Genomic DNA, 9884 nt, shown 5'->3' with positions numbered 1-9884 from the left:
GGAATGAGATTAACCAAACCTGAAATGGAACAATGATACAATAAAGAGGAAGCCAATGCTAGTCCAGTGCCAAAATAAACGGAAATAGTTTTCTCTTGTTGATGACAAACTGGCTAGACGGCAAACTAACCAAGCAATGTCAATGCAAGTAAAACAGCATTTGTTGAATACTCCAAATTTTCCACAAACATATAAATATGGAGTTTTGGCATCATGGGTTGTCTACTTGTGGCAAAGTCTGCAATCATATAAAAGCAATCAATCAAAGATGAGAGCTTATGGAAGAGTAATGGTAAACTCTAGTTACATTATAATTTCATCTGTCTCTAGATGGATAGAAGTGGTAGTGATTCAAAGGAACTCATGCCCAAATCCATCCATCAATTTAATCTCCAGAGAAAAGAGCACAAACTTTCAACACTATAGGTATTAGTATCTAGATTTAATAAACTTGCAATGGTAGGACAACATAACCAAATTTTGTTGTCAAATATCCAACAAAGAGAACCCGATAATTTGGGAACACAAATGAACTAAAGCTCAAAGATTGATTAGCTAGATGTCTACTAATATCAGTATGGATTAAGATGTGTTCATACATGACACTCTTCCAAAGCCCCAAGAGGTCACCTTTGCTTTGAATTCCCTTGGATAATCCCTGAGAAGAATCTGAAAGTAAGACAATAATTTTATTTGGGCATCAAACGTGATACGATATTAGGTGGCAATTCTCCAAGCCTGCTCTGCTACTAAGGCTTTATTAAACAATTGAAAATCATGAAATCCCACACCATCAAAAGGTTTTAGGAGAAAAAATATTCATCACAAGAAAATTTATCGTGTCCCGCATATTTTCATCAAGTTTCTATAATATTCCTAATGCAGCATTTGATTCATTGAAATTCTTCAAAATTGTAGAAAATGACATACTCATGACATTTTGTTCTCATGTTTGTTATAGACCAAGAAAGTTATAAGACAAAAATTTAATAATCCCCAAAAGTAAAAAAAAATTCTCACAAAAGTTAATAATCTCATTGCCATGTTCCAATTTAACATTCGATGTCCTATTTTTGGGACTAAAGTGTTCCAACTAATTGGAAAAAAATACCTTAATTTTAGTACTATCACACTATTATGATATTTAAAATATTATAATATAAAGTATAAAACAATATAATGTTATAATAATGTATGTTTAAAATTAAAAATATGATAATGGGTTGCAATATCAAATAACATTTTAACACTATAATACATATTCCACTAATGTAATACTAAAATAAGTATCATAATTCTTATTTTATGACTTTCTTTCCATATATTATTGTTCAAGAGTATTTTAATTTTGATTGTCATGAGTATTGTTCAATGAATGTAATACTAGAAAGTTTCATAACTTTCTAGGTCCATAACAAACATGAGAACAGAATGTCATGAGTATGTCAATTTCTAAAATTTTGAAGAATTTCAATGAATCAAATGCCACATTAGGAATATTATAGAAACTTGATGAAAATATGCGGGACACGATAAATTTTCTTACTTAATGACTTTCTTTCCATATATTATTGTTCAAGAGTATTTTTAATTATTTAATTGAGACACTCAGACATAATTCTTTCCTTGAACCAAGCACAGACAAACATTGTGTGTACATTTTCATGAATTTTGTAACACATAACAAACATCTTAGATCCTGTGAACCAAACATGAATAGAGCACATTCACAGAAATCTTATCATGCAAACCAGAAATTTATATTTCAATGACACATAAGGTTCCCAGGATTGTCACTCTTAAGAAGAATCTTGGGCTTCATTAACAAAATGGCACCTGAAAAAGAAGGCATGGTTGTGCGGTAAAGATACATGAAGGAATAGCAGAAAAGAAAGAAAAAGAAAAAGAAACAGAAAAAGGGAAAAGAAAGCCATATACTCGCAGAGCCCATTGGTTGAATCAAGAACAGTTGATTAACAAAGAACAAGAGACTTTTGGTTCCTGTGAGGAGTAGGGTTTCTTCCTAAACACTACAAAAGGCCTCCGCAGGCAAGGGTCATTGACAATACAATAAGCCTGGCAGTAGGCATAAGCCAAAATATTTTCGTACCAATATTCTCTTGAAAAGATTTCCAAATGCTGTTGACACAATTTGCTAATGAAATTACATAATATGCCCAAATCTCACTTACCCAGTGATTGAACAGTGAAGAGCCAGTTATATTTACTGGCCATGTACATGGAGTAGAAGAAGCAACCTGTAGCAACGGAAATCATTTTCCATCCTGGTTGAGGGAACTTCCCAGACTGCGCAAGAAAATTGCACTTTTTCCTGTGTCCAAAGGGACAAACGAGAAGCATCTCAATGAAACTCCCACAAGACTGCAACAACCTTCAATTTTGTTTGCTACCAGCAAAATATGTTCATATATGTGTGTTGTGTGTGTGTGTGTGTGTAGAGAGAGAGAGAGAGTTGAGAAGAAGAAGAAGATACGGAATTCAATTTCAACTCTTCAATGCATAGCTAGAATATCAAAAATAAAATAAAGTCACATTAACATAGAATTTACTCCCTAGTTGAAATTAAATTCCCAAATAGAAAATTTAAAAGAAAACCCCAGCTTATCACACTGAAGAAGAAGATAAAATTCAAATTTTAACATATTTTAGTATTTTAATTAAAATTCCAAATTTCATTGCCCTGGACAGCATTGCTTCTCATTACTAATTCTTTAAGAACATATAACCAAGGTCTTAAATTTCGATTTTGACTCAAATTTCAAAGCTCCAAAAGTACAGAAATTTTTATTTTGATGTCAATTTCGATTTCGATTTGAAAAAATAACTGAAATTAGTAGTAAAGCATGGAACTCTTTGTGAAACTTTAGAAATGGTTAACAAACATAATATATGTTTTAGGACTAATATAGTACAAATTAAATACATCTATATTTTGCATGGGGTGGAAAAGTTGTAAAATAGTATATGTATCAAACATATTTGTAAGATAATGTACATTAAACATATTCAGTTAATACAAATGAAATTCATAAAACATTTAAATATTATTTATTATACAAATAATAATTTAGACATGAATGGTTAAATAAAATGTTACCGTAAGTTTATTTTTCCATTTAATTTCAAAAGCACTTGTAATAATCTTTTGTTTCGATAAAATAAATAAAATAAAATAAGATAGAAATTTCATCTCGCTCCTAAATTTCTCATTTGAATTTTGACGTAATTTCATTATATAGTTAAAATTTTGACAAATTTCGCTAAAATTTTGAGATTTCGATAAATTTTGGATGATTTGTTGAGATTTCGACGGAAATTATGCAAGAGAAAAATCGACTACCATTTCGATTTCGAGGGTGACGGACATCAGAAATTTTGTGGAAATTTAAGACCATGCAAATAACCCACTCTCAACACAAGCTACACTTCTAGACACAATTCACACTTGTTCACACCCATCTTATTTTCAGCACGTTAGATTTACACATCTTTGTTTCGTTTCTGACACAATCAGAAAATAAGTGAGAGCTAAACACCATCCCACTCTTCTCAATCAACTTCCTGAAATTCTCAGATTAAAGTTTAAATTGTCTCACAGCCCTTCCAAGATTTGGAAAGGAATCATTCTCACGCAAATCCAACAGCATCTTTTACTACAATTGGTGACATTGAAACCAAAACCGACATTCACGAATTGTTACTACACAATGTGTAACACATGCATTAAAGGGTCCCACTTGATCTTTATAGCAAATGGTTCTGGCCTCAAAAAGATACTATTGAGTAGTTAAGCCCATCCATCATACTGCAAGTCAATGGGGCATTTGAATTCTGTTTCGCCCCATATTTTACAGATCTTGTCCCCGATGAGTAAACCTTGATTGCGCACAGATGAGCTGAGAAGTAAAGCAATTGTGAGCGGAACTAATTAAATGATTCAAGTTTAAAGATGGGGAGACAGGAAAAGCACAAGTTACATGTTACAGATAACTGAAGACAGACACATCACCTTGAAATGCATCTATCAAAAGCTGTTGCATTCCATGCAGTGAGTTTTATGAACCCCCAAAATACAATTCAAGTATCCTTGCAGTTTTTTGGGACATGGAGACTCTGCAGTCTGCACTTACCTATATTTGCTAATTTCTCAAAACTGATGGTATCGACTGTGTGATCATGTCATTTTTCCACATTTCAGCAGCTCCCCCATGATCTCTATCATACCATGCTCTTTTCCAGGTAGATATATTGCTTCAATCAAACTTGACCATTTTATATCTCTGATCCACAGCAAAACTGCTTCCTAATAGGCAGTTCAATTCTCCGCAGCCAAAGGCTCTCAAGTGGGCAATATTCATCTTTTAGCTACAGCCCAAATTCCCTTGCATCATTTTATTTTCTGGTGCCCCTAAACCACCAGATTTTGCAGAACAATAGTATTACAAGAAGATTTTATTTATTTATTTATTAAAAAAATTCCTTTTTGTTTATTTTTAAAGTTTAAAACCCATATCTCCCTTAACCTACCGAGCCCTTTACCACCTGAGCGACGCTTCAAGCCCTTTACCATAGATGCTCTTAGGATATGAAGATGCTATTCAAACTGACATCAGGCTAGAGATCTCCAACTTTAACACCCAACTACACACTTGCTCTATTTGACATTCAAAATCAGCAAAGGATAAAGGATCTATATAGTTGATATTGGTAGTTATCAAATTTTTAAAAGATATCATAGCCCATGAAAGACCATGGAGTCCGCGAATATTCGTTTCAACTATTTTCAAAGCTAGCTCCTATTCCAGATTTAAATACATAAATCCTCTGGCAGAGCAATAATTCTCAGCCTGTTTAATCCTATCATCACATTTGCATAATGGTTTAACAAATTACTTGGCATCTCCAGCATAACTCTGCCCACCAGGCCAATTTACATTAATCTAATTTGTTTTCTACTAACCCCTTGATGCATAAGCATACATGAGACAATACTAACGTTACTTGTGTCAACATCTTTTACCACCAGAATAATTTTAGTTACGAATGGAATTTTCGATCTTATCTAGGATTATTGGATTTTTTTTTTTTTTTCTCATTTGACATTTTTGTTTGTAAATTTACAGGGTTTGCAATTTCAAAACTCAACTTGCCTTCATTGCGGATTGAAAAAGCATTATCAATGCAGCCCTCCGTTCCATCACTTTAGTCATGTTTTCACTTGATGGCTGATGCATTCCCACCACCAAAATAAAAGACTTCCAACTCAACGTACCAAGATATATGACCCAAATTATCAGCCGCTGCTACCATCTCCAGATCTCTACCTTGGAACAGTCCTCCACAACAGCTGCCCTCCCACATCATTTGTCACGTAAACCTATCACATCATCATTGTGTCACTCTACAATAAGTTTAAATAGTTGTTCCCCATGAGAAATTGATCATTTTGAGAAATTTTGATAATGTGTGAGAAATTGCAATATATAGGTTCTGTTTGTGATATATATTGAATCAGACCAAGAATTTCACAACTCTATGCAAGAAACTGAATCTGGTGTATGGCATGTGCTAAACCGAATCAGATTTAGTGAGTTTCAATGTCATCTCAGAGAAAAACTAATCTTGTGAGATATTGAAAAGAAAATGGTGACCAAAGATCAGTTTGATCTAGTAAAATTGACCAAGATATGAATGGAAAGAAATAAAGTTAACTAATGAATAAAGCTCTAAGGTAATTGCCCTAAATTCTTATATATCTAATTGGTAAGTCAAGTTTAGTCTAGGATCAGCACTGTTAAATCCATACGATCATTACACTATTGGTCCAAATAGCAAGAAAAAGAGAACTACGGATACTAGTGCTCCTAATGTAACCCAACCACCATTCATGTCTATTGTGCCACACAACAACAACAACAACAAGCCTTAAGTCTCACTAGGTGGAGTCGGCTACATGAATCCTTTTCCAATTCACCCGATCCAGAGTGTTTTCCTCTATTAGATTAAGGGTTATTAAATCCTTCCTCACTACCTCATTCTAAGTTATTTTACGCCTATTCCTACCCCTTTCCATGCCAAAAGCAATAACTAACTCACCCCTCTTCACAGGTGCTCTACTACGCTTGTGTTTCAAATGCCCAAATCATCTAAGCAGCCCCTCATTTGTTTCCAACCGGTGTTATGCCTAAATTATTGCGTATATGCTCGTTTCTTACTTTATCTTTTAATGTTTAACTGCTCATCCACCTTAACATTCACATTTCAGCAACTTTTACTTTTTGTATATGTTGTTTCTTAGTTGCCCAACACTCTGAACCATAAGGCATAGCTAGCTTTATAGCCGTCTTATAAAAATTTCCATTTAATTTTAAGGGTATTCTACGATAACACACACACTTGATACACACCTCCATTTTACCCAACCTGTTTTAATTTTATGTACTGCATCTTCTTTAATTTCCCCTTCAGCTTACATAATAGATTCAAGATATCTAAATATATTAGTGTTATTAATCTCTGGATTATCAAGTTTAATCTTTTTACTATTTTGCTGTTAAACTGGAAGAGATGGCAGCATGGCAGTTCCTTAAGAGCTATGTTTCATGGGCTGGCAGATTTCCATGACCACAAGAATCTCTGGTTTGCCTGGATATCCAAAAGAAGCACGCATGTGAGGCAGCAAGACTCCACCAAGATTTTTTCCGCCATACTCATCCAAATGTATGAAATATTCATGGATTCATACATGTGACAACTACTGTCCCAACTACAATGGTTTCTGAGGCAAAAATATCCTCAATGGTGTTCGTGGGGGCCCGCGCGGGGGGGGGGGTTGTCGCTCTCACCCCTACAGCACAATAAGCATATATGCCACTAAATTCCAAGGACATCCATAAAGTGGTATTCACACTACCCAAGGCTAGCAAATAAAGATTTTGATGTAGGATGGGAAAGGGTGGCCTAGTCCTACAGTTCAACCCTCACAAGCACATACACTCAATACACTTTAAATTAAGAATTTAATTACTCAAACATAAACACCATAAATCATGCTATATTTCACATGCTATTGAATTTTTAAACGGCGTATGATGCTGTTCAGAAATAAGTCCCCAAAGTTCTTTCACAAAGGAATCAAGTTATATGCAACAAAGTTGTTATTCAAAATTTCAAGAATTGAAGTTCTATTTTTAGCAAGCAATATTCCCACAATTGATTTTAAACTAGAAAGTATCAATGTTGCAATCGATAGATTCAAATGTGGTATTCAAGTATGGAATTTCAGGCTTTCAAGCAAAGGCTTCAATATAAGCAAGGGTTTACAATATATAGCAAGGATTCAAACACAAGTACTAAATTACCAAGATAATTGTTTGGATGACTTGACGTTGTTCAACACAAGTCTTAGACCAGGCAAAAAAATTCCTTGGAACAAGCTTTGAAACACCGAGACGAATGCAGCAATGTAATGGAGGGGAAGTGGCCGTGTGGGGGGTATTTTGGTGTGGTCGTGTGGATGTGTTGGAGGATAGTTAGAACTCGTCTGAAGTTCTTCGTGCACACTTTAAAATATGAATATGTATGCAACAAATGAAATGATGGATTGGTGGCCTTAGGGTGTAACCTGGTGATGGCCGTGTGGGTGATGGAGGGAAGTCGTGAAGGTGAGACAGGGATGGAGTCGCTGGATAGAATAGTGGTCTCTCGCCACCTAATCTCCTAGGAGAACGATGTAGCCTCTCACTACACAATCACAAGGATTGGACAAAGCTTAACAAGCTTCAACAAAGGAATTTCCTTTCAATATCAATACTTTTCTCTTTACATAGTTCTTACAATGAAGAGGTATATATATAGCTAGCATGGGGGGACAAAGCATTAATAAGCTTAGCTAGCATAGGGGGAAAAAGACATTAAACAACTAACAATTCCCACACAAGCATGGGAGACACAAATAATAAAGACACCAACTTACTAGACACATTAATTACTCTTACAAATTACTAACAAAATAAATGCTCCAACTTTCTAGACATAATAAATACTAATACAACTTACAACACACACAACTTACTAAGGACAAGCACATGAAAGCAAGTTGTCTTGCATGTTTACAAATTAAATACAAAACAAAAGTCAAAGGGAGATCCAATTTGTGCGGGCCCAATAAGCCATGTGGGGTCCACATGGGCCTTGAACTCGGACTTGCTTCAGCATCTCTACTTGGGTCTTTCTCACACTGGAAAGTCTTCAAATAATCCATTCAAAATCAACAAACAATTATGAACCGATGTGGATATCGGGAGGTCGTCCACGTGTCATCATGTTGGCAAAGGAAATGTGGACATCAGGAGCTCAACCTCTTAAGAGAGATGTGTGACACGATACCATTAAAGTTGTCCATGCGGCTCCCAACCTCGCATGAAATATCTAGACACCCCTCACTAGTGGTGGATCCAAAAATCATGGCGAAGGGAGGCCAAACTAAATATGTATAAAAAATTTATTGAGATTGTTTAAAGATATTTGTAATTATGTATTATGACTATTCGGGATTTTTAAATAAATTATACATTCTACTAACATAAAAGAAAAAAAAAGGTTCTATTAATTAGAATCACGCACAAATACATCTCAACAACAGTAAAAGTAGTAAAAACATATGCCACTATGAGCATGGCATACACAAATATATATACATACATACATACATACATATATATATATATATATATATTCTAAAATTTCAAATATAAATAAATAATTTATCTTGAGCAATGACCATATAATTGTGCTCCCCACTTCTTTTATAGCATAAAAATTATCAATTATTGAATCATTATCAAACTAGTAAGTAATTTATTTCTCAATGTATATAATAAAGTAATTCATAAAATAATCATTTTCCATCTTCTTGCAAGCTTGGTTTTAACAAGATTTATAATTGAAAAAAAAATGCACAAATTTTAAAAATAAAGATAGTCAAAATAACTTGAATCAATCTATCAACAAGATGGATGATGGCATACTTATTTTATTGTTTTCATCAACTATCAACATAATTTAAAAATGATTTACATTTTTTTTTAAATCTAGGCACTGATAAATATCAAGCTTGTAGTGTTGTGTAACTAATGTATCAAAACTTCCCTTTTCAGTAAAGTCCATGGGATAAAATTAATAATTTTTATGATGAATACGTTTTGTTCTTTAAGATTTTTCTTTTAAGAATCAATGAATTGTTATATGGATATGTGAACCTATTCTATATACTAGGATTAGTAATTCTTAACTTTAAACCTTTTTTATTTAAATTTTTACACCATTTGACAATAAATTTTACACTGTATATTTTCCTTTAGCTTGATTATAATACTTTTAATATTTTCTTACTATAACTTATCTTTTTTATCTACACAGTTTTTTTTTTTTCTAAATTAAGAATAAAAACAAATGTAATAATTACTTTTTAAATTATGACATAAGAAATTTAAGCGCATGCCATTTACATTTTAAAATAAAAATATACATATGTTTGGTATAAAATAAAACAAAAAAAATGGTAATTAGGTCTTCATGATCAATTTGATTTAATTTTTCATATAATGTAAGTAATTTCTTCTTTTCTTCTCTTTGCTTTTCTATTTTCCTTTTGAAAAGATATGATGGAAGCTATATATACACACACGTGCACGTACACACACATATATTGTAGTACGTGGTGGACGTATTTAATGAAGAGGATTTTTTGCAATGGAATTGGCATGGGCAGCAGACTCAAAGGCCAATTGAAAAATAAAAAATTGCAGAGCTTTTTTTTTGGAGGGGGGGGGGGGCGCGGCCCTCTCTAGCCCCACCTTACA

The 9884-nt window shown here is 33.6% G+C and overlaps 1 protein-coding gene across 6 annotated transcripts in view; it reads right to left on the bottom strand.

Moving 5' to 3' along the window:
* Positions 1–429: 429 nt before the first annotated feature.
* Positions 430–9884, bottom strand: part of LOC131164893 (protein EXECUTER 1, chloroplastic) — a 64525-nt gene continuing 55070 nt past the window's right edge. For 2 of the 6 annotated variants that reach the window (XR_009139366.1, XR_009139369.1), the window contains one exon: positions 1951–2332. The gene's annotated coding sequence lies outside the window, so the exon portion shown is untranslated. Of the gene's footprint in view, positions 659–1950; positions 2333–3447; positions 3918–4754; positions 5399–9884 lie in introns of those variants that run through there. The other 4 variants (XR_009139365.1, XR_009139370.1, XR_009139368.1 and 1 more) reach the window with 3 other exon arrangements.

Source organism: Malania oleifera, chromosome 9, assembly GCF_029873635.1.
Source record: "Malania oleifera isolate guangnan ecotype guangnan chromosome 9, ASM2987363v1, whole genome shotgun sequence".
NCBI lineage: Eukaryota > Viridiplantae > Streptophyta > Magnoliopsida > Santalales > Ximeniaceae > Malania > Malania oleifera.
This window is presented reverse-complemented; position numbering and strand designations above follow the sequence as displayed.